A 17,041-nucleotide genomic window follows, 5' to 3' on the forward strand; every position below is an offset into this window, starting at 1 on the left:
GGAACACACCAGTGGCCGTATGCACACGTCGGGCGTAAATTCTAGTCCGGGCGTAAGTAAAATGTGCGCCCGGACGTAATGTTAACCGGTATGCACATAGTAGACGTAGTTAAAGTTACGCCAGTCGTAGCGCTCTATATTTACGCCACCTACCCAGCAGGCGTAAGCCAGGCGTAGCCTTGTAATGGCGGCACTGGATGCCGAGTTTTTTATCAGGCGCACATTTTCAAAAGTTTTTAAAAGTGAACGTTGCGCGAGAATTGCGCTCGCGTGGTCCTGGATCTGCGTACGGCTATAAAATTACACAGAAATGTAGAATATTTAATTTCATATCCGTTGGCATAAATATAAGTGCGACTACCTCGGCGGTTTGAGAAATAGACACTGCTAAATGTTGTCTAAAATTTTGTTACGCGTTAAGAAACTGTCAATTTCTCCGCTTTTTGTCGTGCACCGATAAAAGCACTCTGCTATGATTTTTTTAATTTGGCATCTTTACAGAAAGTGTGAGCGAAGAAAATACAGCCTGATATCTGAACGACATAAGTGTATATGAATTGGGTTTATGTGCTAATGCATAACGTTAGACGCTCAACATTAAAAATGACTCGCAATAAGTGTCAAAAATGGATTTTCTTCTATGACGTCAACTGATAAAATCGGAATTTGTCTTTCTTTACAAGCGCAGCCTTTCGAGCACAGCGTTCGTTTGGACTTTTGACACTCAATATCTTTCGTTTCATTTTATCCAGACAGTTGATATTGGTGACAAAGACCATTAGTAATTTGATTCTAAAATGTATGGGGAATTCAGTGATGCATTTGTCGCAGTTAAATGTGATATACACGTGATGTAATTGGCGTCTCATTACCGTCCTCCGCGAAACTTGATTTTGTAAACACTAGCCAATATGACGGAAAGCGCACTTCCGCGTTCGTGTTTACAAGTGTATTTTCAGAATTATCATTAGTGATTTCATCAAAACCTGATATCAGTGATCATTAATATGCTATTTTTGAAATTCAATACATCTGAGTAGTAATTATCCGATTTGAACATTTGAAAACATACACCAAATAACGCTGTGAATCGTGATTTCGTAATGTGTCAAATATGGCGACATTTATGGTGAAGCCCATTTTGAAAGTCCATGTTATTTCTCCATCAGGATCCATCGGTAAAGTTGGGTTTTCTCGGTTTCCTTTGGCTTTCCATGATTACGGCTGCAAAGGGATGTACTGCGAAGTTGTTTCGCGCCTTTTACCGGGGGTTTAAAAACGTTCGAAAATCTAAAAATAGCACACCGCGCCTTGACGTAAATCCGTTAAGCCGGGCGTAGTAACGCCTAGGCTTAACCGACGTTGTGCATGACGTGTAAGAGGAGGGCGCTGCTAAGCCCGACGTAGTGTGTTACGCCTGACGTTAGCTACGCCCAACATGTGCATACGGCCACAGGGATTAGCAAAACATATAATATGTCTCGGAATATTTTATATGTTTTGTTTTGGATTTGAAACTGCTTCCATCGTCTGTTTTAAGACCTTGGTATGAGTGGAAAACCCGAAGTGATTGAAGTTTTAGATTTTTACTCTCTTTGTGAAACCCACGAGCGTAACAGGGCTCGATTGTGGTCAGGGAGAGATACCCTCCGTTTTCGAGCCAAAAACCAGCGGACCTGGTCTAGACTCTGAAAACGTTTACGCAACGTCTTGACAGAAACCCAAATGCTCTGAGAGTTGATGCTTTTGTAATATCTCTGTCGCTCTAAGATGGGATTCAGATTTAATTAAGGCATTTAGGTTTAATATGAAAGTGTTTTTCTTTCTTTTTTAAAATAAAAAAAACACACACAAAAACTTTGAAATTGGTTCATTTCCCAGGGATCGACTGACCTGCTTAGATTATAATGATTACAGATCTGTACTTGGCAATGTCCGCTGTTAATGATACTTCGAACATAGATGATAGTTCTTCTAAGAAACTGCGCTAGCAAATTTGGATCATGCTTAACGTGAATGTTTGTGGCCATAAACTTACAACACTTCTCATAGCTTGATGGCCAAATATTGCACAATACATGCACGGGTAACACAAAGTTATAGTGGCCGCATACAACAAAGTACAAAACAAAAGCCACTACCAACAACAAACACAATGACCTCGATGTGGTAATGGTATAAACACTAAGGGCACAGGCGTGATTTGAGTTTAGGGAACAGATGTAGCAAGATTTAGTAATTCAACTGCTGCCACCTATGAGGTTGCACTTCACCACTGACCAGTGAGAGAGTGAGTTTAGTTTTACGCCGCACTCAGCAGTATTCCAGCTATATGGCGGCGGTCAGTAAATAATCGAGTCTGGACCAGACAATCCAGTGATTAACAGCATGAGCATCGATCTGCGTAATGGGGAACCGATTTCATGTGTCAACCAAGCCAGTGAGCGGACTTTCAAGAGTTCACCACTGACCAGAAATATCTTATGTATCGAGGATATATTGATCTTATATTTTCCTAATAACCTGTCTTAGTTTAAGACTAAGGAGACACCGATGTTACACGTATTTCAGTGTGGGACTGGACACAGTCAGGCCACCGTACAGGCTCATGCACCCATGCACCTACTCTCCGCCACCAACGTTTATAACTTTGCTGGATATGTGGCTTGTGAGATGTACACGAGATAAATTTACAGCCACTGTGTCTGCGTAGTTAGAGCCAACATTATAAGGTTTCCATGTATCCTTACTAGGACTGGTTGGTTGGTTGGTTGGTTGTTGTTTAACGCCGCAAGCAGCAATATTCGATCTAGATAGCGGTGGTCTGTAAATACTCGAGCCTGGACCATGCAACCCGGTGATCAACAGCATAAGCATCGATCTACGCAATTGGCATACGATGACATGTGTCAACCAAGCTAGCGAGCCTGACCTCGTCCCGATCTCGTTTGTTGCCTCTTACGACAAGCATGGGTTGCTGATGACCAATTCTAACCCGGATCTTCACGGGTCGTAGTTAAAGCAATCATGTGTTAGAGTGAGGTGAGGTGAAATTGGGTTTAACGTCGTGCTTGAGAATATTCCGCTCATATGACGACGTGCATGCAATGCGTGTGTATGTGTAGGTGCGGCTGCTTGTACTAGCCCAGACTTAAGCTGGTTTTATAGTGCTAGCTCACTGAGATACCATGCCGCAGTGAAGCATGAATACCCCACTCAGACACATTATACTGACTCCGAGCCGACCTGTCTTTGTTGTACCCATTTATGCCGAGCGCCAGGCAGGGACCAACAAGTACCATATTTTAACGTCTTTTGGCATGACGCGGTCGGGGATCGAACCCGCGACCTTCCGCTCTCCGGGCGGACGCTCTAACCACTACACCACGGAGGCGGTCCATGTGTGAGAGTACATAGCGTCATACAAAGTGTGTTATCAGTGGCAAAATGTGGCGTTTGGACGATTTGAACAATTTGTGCAAGCTGGACTGCCAGCTCAGGGCATGAGCCGTATTCTAACCACGTACTGATGCTAAGCAGTATATTATGTTCACCTACATATAATATAATATTTATACATAGAGCGTACCAGGGCGTATTTGGAATACTATCAGAATTATTTGCAAATGTGATGAATATTGATGTAAACATTTAAAAGAGCTGCTTGCGGATTATTAATTTGAGCGAGGTAAACTTGCCTAAACTTTTATGTTGGTAAATGGTTGTTCATAATCACCCGAATAATGACTAGATAACTATAGAGTGAGTAGAACAATGGTGTTGGGGTAGGCAACATCTATACCATGGTGACCTGGACTAGGCAAACCAGTGGTTGATAACATGAACACCGATCCACACCGTCGGGTCAGAATGACACACATCAAGGTCAGTTTAACTGATGACACACAATGATCCAAGTTTGCCATGAGCAAGATCTCGAGAGAAAGGACCAAGTCTCTCTCATTGGTACCAGTCATTTCATATTGGATATTTCTTATTGGATATATTCCAGAAAATTCAACGAGTGAGTGAGTTGGGTTTTAGGCCGATTTTAGCAATATCATAATGGTTAAAGCGTTGGCTCGTCACGCCGAAGACCCGGGTTCGAATCCCCACATGGGTACAATGTGTGAAACGCATTTCTGGTGTCCCCCGCCATGATGTTGCTGGAATATTGCTAAAGGCGGCGTAAAACCAAACTCACACACACACACACACACACACACATACTTCAATAGGGCGGTGGGGGTAGCCTATTGGTGAAGGTGTTCGCTCGACACGCCGAAGACCCGGGTACAATGTGTGAAGCCCATTTCTGGTGTCCCCCGCCATGATATTGCTGGAATATTGCTAAAAACGGCTTAAAACTATACTCACTCACTCACTCAGTTTTGGATACCACACCCATGCTTGTTTGTTTCAATACAGTGATAGTAGTCTGACTGATAAAGGAGCTTTCCTTGCACTTTACGTTGGCTCGTCACGCCGAAGACCCGGGTTCGAATCCCCACATGGGTACATTGTGTGAAGCCCGTTTCTGGTGTCCCCCGCCATGATATTGCTGGAATATTGCTAAAAACGGCTTAAAACCATACTCACTCACTCACTCAGTCTCCACCAACTTGTTCGTTAAGCCTGCTGGGTCTCCAGCGAGGCCCTTGCATGTTACACCACACACACACACACACACACACACACACACACATGCACACAAACGTAGCATGCACATACTCATACACACACACAAACTAACGCATGCACGCATGCACGCATGCACGCACGCACGCATACAAGCACAAGACACACGGACTCACCAACCAAATTTAAATTTTAAATAGTCTCCGATGCAAAAGGAACACGCAGCTAGCTATACTGACATACTGATCACGTTAATCCCCGATGACAGACCATGTAAGACATTAACAAGTCCTTTACTACAACCATTGCCCCCAACTATAGATCCATCCAAGCAAGACGTGGACCACTGCAGAAAGCCACGTTAACAATGCCGATGTACCGGGATATTGGACCCCATACCGACTCAGGTATAGTGTCCCCACAACTGCCAATTTCCATAACGTGTCACATTTCAGTGTACAAATAAAGGCATGGTTAGATAATGACCCTGTGTATATAGGTGAGGTGAGGTGAAATTGGGTTTAACGTCGTGCTTGAGAATATTTCGCTCATATGACGACGTGCATGCGTGTGTATGTGTATGTGCGGCTGTTTGTACTAGCCCAGACTTAAGCTGGTTTTATAGTGCTAGCCCACTGAGATACCATGCCGCAGTGAAGCATGAATACCCCACTCAGACACATTATACGGACTCCAAGCCGACCAGTCCTTGTTGTACCCATTATTGCCGAGCGCCAGGCAGGGACCAACAAGTACCATATTTTAACGTCTTTTGGTATGAAGCGGTCTGGGATCGAACCCGCGACCTTCCGCTCTCCGGGCGGACGCTCTAACCACTACACCACGGAGGCGGTCCCCTGTGTATATATTCTGTGACTGAAGGCGACTTTAAACGCCAAGTATTTATAGCATGGACACCCGTGAAGGTCCGGGTTAGAATGAACCTTCAGTAACCCATGCTTGTCGTAAGAGGCGACTAACGGGATCAGGTGGTCAGACTCACTGGCTTGGTTGGCACATGTCATCGGTTCCCAATTGTGCAGATCGATGCTCATGCTGTTGATCACTGGCCCATGGATTGTCTGGTCCAGACTCGAGTATTTACAGACCGCCGCCATATAGTGCGGCGTAAAACTAAACTCACTCACTCACTATAGCATGGAATACATGTAGTTATAGAAGGGTGTTTGGTCTTCAAATACGCGTCGCCGATATAACTAAATTTGCGGCTATATAACCACCGGTATACGTCCCCAATTCGGCAAACACAGTACAGTTATCCCCTAAGTGTACACAGCTAGGTATAAGGTGTCCAAAACAGAATTGCTTTCACCTTGTAATTCTTTTTACCAATGTAAAGTCAACATATTTGTCTCTTACGAAAATCAGTTGCCATCACTAATCTCTAAAAGTGACAAGTAGGTGGATCAGTGAAGTTGAAGGCTCATTTTCTAAATTACCTACAGATACCAACATCACACCTTGTATATCCTGTGACTAGATGGATTGTGTGTTGCCTAACATCCAACTTCACTGTTGTTCTGCATGCACAATAATATTATGTTAATGACTATAGACTATATTTCATGTTTTATAACCTCAAGCTTTACGAAAATAGAATCATTTTGGTACCTTTGTTTGGTGTAAGTGAAATAGCACCACTTAGTGTTCTTTTTTACAAACAAATCATTGTTACATATCTATCTTATTCATCTGGGAGACAATGGGTGGAACTTTCGGCAAATACAAATACATTTGAAAATGCATCAAAAACTAAATTTTTGGTGGACGATAAAAAAAATGAAACAAATATCGCGCAATTCCTTGTATTTCATAAACGTATATCTATGTCAAATTAAATCATAGCTGGTATATTAAAACATCGAACAGTTTGGAAATTGTTCATCTAAATGCATAGGACATGTGAATAAAGACTGTTTACAACCAGTTTAAGGCTTTCTCTTTGTTTTGTCTCTGTGTATATCGGAAAGTAGCAACGTCATTTTCACTGATGGAAATAGAAATTGAACTAAAATCTTTACACCTTAAATTTTATCTACCAAATGTTTCAACTGACATTTGTATTCAAAGAAAACACATCACAAATGTGCAAAACGCTTGAACTATTTTGGTATTTTTATGTATTCGTAGGTAAAATCATACATTTGTTCTGAAGATCACCCCTTTAGGTCCTCGACGCGGCTGGTCACCTTACCAAGTTCAAGTGAGATTCTACCATGCCTTCAGTAAATCAAAGTCATTCAGAGGTATATGATCACGTTATATACCTCTGATTTTCCAATACAGTATGTATTTTTTTTAATCTTAAGAACACGGCTATGGTAGAATGGAGATTAAATTATAATAGCTCTAAATTTGGTATTTAAAACCTCACGCTACACGTAGGGTTTTTAATTCAAATTTACAGCTATTATAATTTCGCTATAAACCTCTAATTTTCCAACACAATAGTTTATCTCCTAAGTGGACATTTGCACAAGTTAACTTCCTTAATACTAATGTGATATGATGTGAATATCATTGTGATCGGGAAATGACAAATAACAGAATAAATAAATAACTGGCAAACAACAGAAATAGATTCTTTTTGTCCTTCAACTACTTTAACTAGGAGAGTCCACTTTTAGATCATAGGGGTGCCACTAGTTTACCATGGCGTAATCAACTGTCAACAGACCATGAAATGGTTTTAAGACTGTAGGCGAATTGGTGAGGTGAGGTGAGGTGAAATTGGGTTTAACGTCGTGCTTGAGAATATTTCGCTCATATGACGACGTGCAGGCGTGTGTATGTGTATGTGCGGCTGCTGAAGCTGGTTTTATAGTGCTAGCCCACTGAAATACCATGCCGCAGTGAAGCATGAATACCCCGCTCAGACACATTATACTGACTCCGAGCCGACCAGTCCTTGTTGTACCCATAAATGCCGAGCGCCAGGCAGGGACCAACAAGTATCATATTTTAACGTCTTTTGGTATGACGCGGTCGGGGATCGAACCCGCGACCTTCCGCTCTCCGGGCGGACGCTCTAACCACTACACCATGGAGGCGGTCGTAGGCGAATTGGGATGTAGGCGAAATGAGAACATGCCCTGTCGGTTCCCTGTTTAACACCACACCGCATGCAGCACTCCTGCTACGCAACGGCTGCCTGTAAACAAACTAGACAATCAGGTGATCGTTGGACCTGAAAATCCTACGTCAGAGTAGCGCATAAACTTATTTTGTGGACTAACAACTAGTCTCTGAAACGAACATATTTTTACAGAAAATCAGTTCATAAAAAAAAAAATATATATCATGAAAAGGAGCCCTGAAACTTTCTTCATTTTCTGTGGAAATCGAGACTTGCCACGTCTTTAGACTTGTATTGATATATTTGCTTCAGGGTCTGTATGACAGACTACTGATTTTGTTGAAAATGTTTTTTCTCTGATTTACGTTTGGTGAGTGCACGTGCAGAGATTACTTTATATACTCGTCTATATATATAAAGCAATACAAAACTATATGGGAAAGTAATATCTGATTCATCAATGAAAACCTCAACCTATTTTATATAAATGTTAAATTCATAAAACATTGCGGTTGCCAGTGTATTCCTTCTTACATGAAACTAAACACATAACACCTCAAAAAAGAAACACAAATCAAGATCATACAAAACTAGGTATGGAATTAAAACTGGATTCGTCAATTAAAACCCATTTGATATAAATCTGCATTAATTCATAAACAAATGCGGTTGTCAGTCTCCTTGTTATATGTAGCAAACCAAATAACGAAATACAACAAATAAACGTCAACATCACAAACAAGACCTTTACACGCACGAAGTAATGTTTCGTAACCAACAGTTACTCACCCGAATCAACAAGAGGCACAACCACTTCCATATTGGCGTTTATTCACTAATGTCTTGGAATGTATTGCCACAACATCCGGGTACTGCTGTGCAGCAGGCCTTCTCTTCAGAAGACAAGATATTCCATATTAGGAGTTATGTGTTCACAGATTTGTATCCGCGCTATTGCATGCTGTACCCACCGTCCGAGCTTACCTGTGTCGGGTATGTAAACTGGGTAGATGATTGCAGATTTGTTGACAACTGAGTACAGTTAATTGACCAATTCATAACCATTAAATATAATACTCCGCCAAATGCAATCCACACAGAGAGAAATGCACGGAAGATATACGTCTTGTGACTATTTGGTTAACGTTTTAAATCACAACATACAGACTTCAAACGGAAGTAAAAAATATATTGTCTTAATTTTTCCCCTGTGTTTTCAAAGAATGACGAAATATTCAGATTCAACATACACAATAATACGGGTACTGTTTATAAGTGTTTTACGGGTACTCGTTTATTACTGTTTTAAGGGTACTCTTTAACTGACATAATCTGCCAAGGATCACACTTGAGTGCCCAGTCACGTTGAATGGAATCTGCTTGCATTACGTACACGCATCTACTCCACTCAACAGGTGCATTGTTTGAAAGCCCAATGCCATGGAAGTACTGAGATTTTCAGATAGGCTGACAAGGTTCTTATTTTCATTAGTACTACTGCCAATCAATCAGCAGCACGACTATTTAGGCCGTGACAAGTTCTGGTTTTGTTTTTCGTTATTGTAACCACAAAGATTTTGTTGTTAGTTTTATGAAAAAAATCTTGACAACATAAAACTAGAACTATGAATGTTTTACACTGAACATATTGAATCAGGTGTTAATCGCTTCAAGAAACTTTCCACAAAGTACTGTAAAATATCAGGAACAATATTTTATTTATTAGTTTTCGGACTTAAACTCAACATAATTTAAATGCAAACGCCATAACAAATATAAAAATATCATATAAGCTCTTCATTTTTACTCCTGTCATCCTTCGGTGTCAGCTTTATTATTATTGATCATTCATGTTACTAACAAGCCATTTGCCCGTTCACTTACCCACAGTACCGAAAAGCAATACCGAAGTAACCGGCAAGAAGTTGCAGACATTCATGCCAGTGGTATTATAATAATCATTTCTTCAAGGAGATTAAAACAATCGGCTTTATAATATTCAGGGCTAGAGATTTGACAACATTGAATCTCAAGATGGTATATTGGCCTATGTAATCTTGCATGCTTTACTGGCTGATCGCTCAGCTATATTTCAACGTATAACGATGAACCGCCTGGAACAAATACCTCCCTTGTACAGTAACCATTGTTCTTGCAGTGGATATATACCCACAGACAATAGATGCCCCCGGGTATATTGCTTTATATACAATAGCTACACTGAACCCCCGTGCCGTTATTGTTGAGGAGATAATAACATTGTAACAACCCCCTGTCCATATTCCGATAACACTGTAATCATATCTATGTGGTACGGGGGTCTTGGTGTATACCGGTACGCCATGCTTGCCGTGCTCGTTTCAGTAACGTGTTGTTTTTATATATGTTTTATATTGTAAAAACAAGTACCTGCTGTTTATAACAGGTCTTGGAATGGCATTTAGAATTGAAACAAATAAGGAAGAGAGTTTTACGGATGTCAAGAAAGAAGTTAACACCCATAAAACTCTTCTCCTTATTTAAAACAGGGGAAGAAACAGCCCGTGACCTGAAATGAACATTTCGCAAATTATCAGTACATCTTAGTTTTCAATAGGAAATAATACCCTTATCGATAATACCTCCTCTCTAGCGAAACAAATACATTGCATATATCATGTATGCATAAACCATTAAAGCTTACACAATGTACTGCACTGTGGGAAGTTCATAGTCTCAAAGATTGAGTCGAAAGAAAAGTGTAGTTGAACTAAAGTTAAGGTCAAAGCTGCTCTTCATTTTCAAAGGATTATAATGCATCGTCAACGTTTGTTACAATTTCTGTAGATTACCTGTGTTTTATGTATTGTTGGTAGGTTATGGAAATTTACTTGTCCTTGTAGTGACAGTTCTTTTTAAAGGGGCATTTATCGTGCTAATACTTCATGCCTCAGTTGTGGTTTGAAGTAGCGAATATGAGCCAAAGGGAAAATGATCTAACTTGTCATTGTGTCCAGTATGAGGCAAACAAACAAAACGACGACCAGGCGCTCCAAGAAATGGCGATCCAGCAGGCATTGAAATGGCAATGTCTATCATTTTCCACGCGTTCCTAGGAAATGGTCCTGTCATTTTTTTCAAATGGAAGCATGTAGTATATTTTAATTTTTAACGGACATATCAATGTTAGTGTTGTATTTGGGTTACTAGTAGATTGTTCAGTGTTATTTACATTTTCCAGGTTATTCTGACACCGTTGATTCCAAATGAAATTCCAGGCACCGTAAGGAAGAACAAAACATCTGAAAGTACATATAATTATTGTCGAATGTAGTAATGAATGTGTATATATATATTCTAATGTTTGAAGCACCTGGACCTAAGAAAGGCGTCTTATGACGAGCAAGCTGCATGATATCTAGATCTGATGTTGATACGCCCTGATGCTTATTAAAGGCAATGTAGATGCCTAAACACCGTGGCCATGATCATGTTATTAGTAAACATTGCTGTAGAATTTTTACTCCTAAAATATAGTAATTTAATCATAGAATAAAAAATTGGCAAATCAGTTTCAGTTTTGACTCAATTTTGTCATGGTACATATCACATGGGGAATATAATTTTTTGTTTATCACAATTAATTACTATATCTTGCTAAATAATTACTGCGGTACTAACATAAATCCGTGTCTGTTGGCGGGAAAAGTCGTCTGCTCCGAGTGCAGTTAGGTGAATTTATTCTTCACCGAAACATGCAAGGTAGGCCTAATTGTGATTGATTTACTTGCTAACATACAAACTTTTGGTGTGTTTTTTCAACCGTTATTACCAGTATAACAATTTGATATCTACGACAGAGACGATAATGATGTCACAATGTAGACAAGTAGTATTGACAAGAATGTTCTTGTACACGGCCTTGTCTATATAGTTTCCAGATTTTAAAAATAGTCCTCACATTGCAGCATCTTAGGTAGACATGTCTCTCATGTTATGTACAACCCAATTATACCGCATTTTATTAAGTTTGGAAAGTATTCCCCCAGTGTTGGGGCCAGACTGTGACGTAAGTTAAATGTGAGTGAAGGGGTGAGTTTTTATTCAGTATCTTATTTGAGGATGGACATTAGCCTATTAGCGCAACAATACTTTGAGTACTATTTCAGAAGGTAAACGCCGCCAACTTTTTGAATAAACGTAATAGTGTATGTACAAAGGCGCTCGACTCTGATATATTTATAAGTATGACCTATATGTATAAGATTTACTCTGATATATTTATAAGTATGACCTATATGTATAAGATTTAAGATCTTATACATATAGGTCATACTTATAAATATATCAGAGTCGGGCGCCTATGTGTATGTACCACAAATAAAAAAATTGAAGTTACTACCCATATATGAGTAGCCTAGCATTGTTAGGTGTCATTACACATTTCAATCCCATAGCTCGAAAGACTACGAGGAAACAAAGAAAACAATTTAGGTGAAACAACATCTTTAAACCAATTACTGCCGGATAAGGGACATTCATCAGATGCCTGCCACCGAGGACATGGGTCGTACGTCATCTCGTTTAAGAGCCTTTTACTATTTTTTGGGACTCATATATTCAATATACTTTCTATCCATGCAAGGTTAGGGAACATGTTGACGTGTTTGATGTCTGCTGTGTTAGGGCAGAGACGTCATAACAGTTTGTGAATGACTACTGATCTTTCTTGCATGGAAGTTGCAGAAGTTGCTTCGTCTGTTCTCTTTACAATTTCCAGAGATTATCTCAAACCAAAGTCTGCAACTGCATTAAGAATTGCTTAACATTTTCATCGATATTTTTACGTCAACAGATTCACGCCCTTCGTTACTTTCAGAGAAGGAAAACAACTTTATTTAAACAATTTCGTGGCACAAAAGTTGTTGTTACAAGAGTGAAATGTGAACAACATACACCCCCATTAAAAAAACAACCTAAGGATCCCTACCCTGGGATATCGATAATAATAATTGTGTTATAAACTGAAATGGAACTATGCGACGTTTGGTTTGCAGATTCTAATTATGCAAACCTACTATTATAGTAGTGGATGTTACAATTTCGGGTGATAATATTTCGAAGTAAGTTGTATGATTATATATGAATTTAGAAAAATGATTATTCCATTCACAGCATCTTATGAATTTCTTTCAAACACGCCAATTTCGTGCAAGCGTTTTTCATGATGTACACGTGGACATGGTCGGGGTAAAATTCGAAGTTTACAGTGAAACGTGTTAATGTGTTGTTGTAGATTTCAGCGATAAAACAGGAAGTTGTTCTCATATTGTTTTAAACTCAATTAAACGTTTTTCACATGCGGCGTAGGGGCGGTGGGGTAGCCTAGTGGTTTAAGCGTTGGCTCGTCACGCCGAAGACCCGGGTTAAGCCCATTTCTGGTGTCCCCCGCCGTGATATTGCTGGAATATTGCTAAAAGCGGCGTAACTGAGTAACCAAACTCAGTCAGTCAGTCACATGCGGCGCCTGCCACGTCAGGAACGGTTACGTGCAGTTTGCATGTTGAAAGTTGTTCCAAGACAGCATTGTGGCACGAGCTCTTAACGCTTCATGGTCAGTAATTAGCAGAATAAGATCACGATATCGACAGACAATTAACGTTGATGACAAACGTCGATCTGATGAACCGAGGGCGACAACTGGCGTTGAAGACCGTTTCATCAGAACGACCATGTTACGAAACCGTGGTCAAACTGGAGATGAACTTTACAGAACTATAGAGCTACAGGTGTGTAGAGTGAGTGAGCTACGCAGATGAAACCTGCATGCCCGACGTCCACGTGTTATCACGATGGACGGACCGTCACATTACCGGAAAACGTCGTTGGTGTCAAGATCAGAGCGACAACGTTGGACCAATCTTCGTTGGGTATCCTAATTTTCCTTTGAATAACCAAATAGATTGCACCCACCTCACTCAAACTCAACTGGGTATTTTGCCATTTTCCATTAACTGTGAAAATATAATAAAGTTTAAATCTTGGTTTACGTGTTTGTTGACGGAATGCGCGTTTTCATGTCGGGAAAGCAAAATAGAACAATCGTTTTGGGTGTGGCTCAATACTGGTGTCCGGTGGGATCATTGTGACTGCCATGGCAGAACACCTTTACACGTTATTCACGGACGTGTCACTGGGCAGTACTACCGTGACAACATTCTGGTCGCACACATGCCACTTGCGCGCCGACATTGATGTCGTTTGTATTTCAGGGGCTCCTTTCACGAAGCAACCATAACTAAGGTTAACCTTAACTCCCATTCTTTAACATTGCACTAAGGTTACCTTAGTGCCTTACGATCACCTTAGTGCTTTGTGAAAGGAGGCCCTGGATGATAACTCAAGAGTGAGTGAGTATAGTTTTACGCCGCTTTTAGCAATATTCCAGCAATATCACAGCGGGGACAAATGAAATGGGCTTCACACATTGTACCAATGTGGAGAATCGAGCCCGGGTCATCGGCGTGCCGAGCGAACGTTTTAACGGCTATAAATATTGTGATAGAATCGCACAGTGGTAAACTATCTTAATATGACGTCAGGTAATCTTCAATTGACCATAGTTGATGTGTTATTGCACATACCCTGCATGAGTCCATGCAGACCACTGACAAATCATTGACCAGCATTTAGAATTGCTCAAGGCAATCAGATTCATTTAACCTTTTTTCTGGTCTTCTGTGACTTGTGTGCCTAGATCACATTCTAAATGGATTAACAAAACTTATTTGAACTTATGCAATGGGAACTTGGTGGTGATCACTTTGATGAAAGTGATACTGGATCTGATGAAGATTATCAACCATCTGATGGATCTGAAAGCACAGAGTCCTACTGTGACCTAGAGGATGACGCTACTTCCGACCCCTTAGTTAATGAACTTAGACTCTCCCAGTGTGTTAACACGGTCTGAAATTCGACCGATTAGCACAGAACCACTCAAGCATTATTCGACGGATCGGCACTGCTGACTATTCACAATTCGACGGATTAGGCCGTAATCGTCCTCGCGACGACGTCATCAATGAAGTGTTAACGTTTTAGGATTCTCATGGCATGTATGGAGTTTTGAGAAAGTAGTTCGTGGATTGACGTAATTTTGCATAGTTATCAGATTTGGATACCAAGTTTATCAGATGGCTTTATTGCACCGATAACACCCTCCATTAGATGATAAATGGCATCTCGCAACCCTGACTTGATAAATACATGACACGTTTATGTATAACGACATTTTCATATTCTTTATACCACGTTTGAGAACTAATTCTTGCGCCTTGCTCATGAGATGAATGAATGAGGAAACATTAGCTCTGAGACGTCATCGGGTTTCAGGAGTTGTTCTCCATAAAGCGGCGTGCCATGTATTCATGTTCGTCCAACTTCTAAATGCCTTTCAAGAACTGCACTTGTTATTGGAGCCCTATATTGCAGCTCGGAGATATATTTATCTTTGCCTTTATTTTCGGACACTGTGGCTTACGTAATGATGGAAATGACGAAGAAAATATAAAATTTAGAAACTGTCATGTGGAAATATGTTTAGATTTGAACATGTTTAAGAATGTGCGTGTTTATGGTGCATGTATTCTGTCCAAACAGGTTAAAGGTTCACGCACACAAACGGAACTATCCTCTCACGGCCGAAACACGACACAATATCACCACAATATAAACATGTTTAAAATTGTATGATACATTTGTAATTATATTTCAAACACGTTTAAACAATTGTTTATATTTTAATCGTGTTCTGAATTTAGACATGCTTACGACAACATGCATTTAATTATAAATCATCCTCATAATTTAAGCATGTTAAATAGACTGCATATCATTGGGCATAACGGCAAATAAATGATTGGGCTTTATTCAAATTAGATGTGCAAATCAGACCCAAGGGCAATTGCTAATATATACATTTCCAATATTCATTTTTCTCATGTGTATGTTGGACTGTCGGGACAAGATTCCACCAGCTCAAGCCTTTTGTGTCCACATTTCAAATCAAGCATGTTCATTTCATGGAACATCATACTCAAACGTTACGCAAACAAGCTTACAACAGTCAAAACATCAATAAAGCGTTCAAAATGTTTTATTATAAACAAGAAGAGGTTAATTCCCCATCAGTGACGAAAAAGGTGCCCGATAGAACCGCTTATTTTCACTTGTACCATTTTTACCCGTGTTTATTTCAGGTAGACAATTAACTTGCCTTTGCAAGTGTCACCGGCCGAGCAGAATACACTCACCTTTTCATTACCATCACTCCCCGGACATCACTCTCTCTGTATTGGTATAATCACTATTTGATAGTGATGTACAATACAGTGCACCCTGGTTACACTGCCCCAGGTTGTAATGCCACCCTCGATATAATGCCATGTTTTTGCCAGAACGGATTTCCTGCCTATATAATACCCTGGTTATAATGCCAAACTGGATATAATGCCATATGCCAATGGTTTTTGGAACAAAAAGTCATTTCCCCCTGGTTATAATGCCAATTACACTGGCATGTGGTATACATACCTTAATTGGTTAATTGACATGACTCAAATTTATTGACTAAACTCATTAATGCTTTAGGTAGTCATGTAATCCCAGATAGGATAACACATGTGACAATACACTTCCTGCCACCTACAACAACAAGTCACCTACAGCCCCCAGACGCTGGGATTATCCAGTCCAGGTTTTGTCTGATTATACAAGGGTAAGGTATATTCGTGGCACATAATGATCGAATTAAGTTAAACACTGATACGTGAATACCTAGGACAGCAGAGGGCCCAGTAAATTGTTATTAGGCATATATTAAACTTCCTTTCATATGCACAACAGTTTATAGGGACAGACGTGTTCCTTATGGATTCCCTGTTAATCCAGTTGAGCGGTAGCCCCGTGGTTAAAGCCTTCACGCCCAAGACCCGTGTTCGATTCCCCATTTGGGTACACTGTGTGAAGCCTATTTCTGGTGTAAGCAGCAATGATATTGCTGGAAAATTGCTAAAAGCGGCGGAAAACGATACTCACTATATCACGTTTAACCCCAAAAGACGACTGCAAGGGATCGAGGATTCTGGAAAATTTGTTACATAATTCCAAATATCTGTAATCCCTAAATCACGATGTCTCTGTTAAAGTAGACATTCGGAACTCCAGAAACGATGCGTATTTGCGTAATATACACAAACTAAATGGCCATTGCATAATTGTTTGTGCGTGAATTCCGTTTAAATACACATGAACAATTAAAAAACG

The 17,041-nt window shown here is 40.2% G+C and overlaps 1 protein-coding gene across 1 annotated transcript in view; it reads right to left on the reverse strand.

Annotated features, from left to right (window-relative positions):
• LOC124272628 (solute carrier family 12 member 6-like) overlaps positions 1-17,041 on the reverse strand; it is a 44,758-nt gene that overhangs the window by 26,955 nt on the left and 762 nt on the right. The gene's annotated exons all lie outside the window — the stretch shown is intronic.

The sequence above is a fragment of the Haliotis rubra genome, unplaced genomic scaffold (genome assembly GCF_003918875.1).
Source record: "Haliotis rubra isolate DU_JTF1 unplaced genomic scaffold, ASM391887v1 Scf103, whole genome shotgun sequence".
NCBI classification, from domain to species: domain Eukaryota; kingdom Metazoa; phylum Mollusca; class Gastropoda; order Lepetellida; family Haliotidae; genus Haliotis; species Haliotis rubra.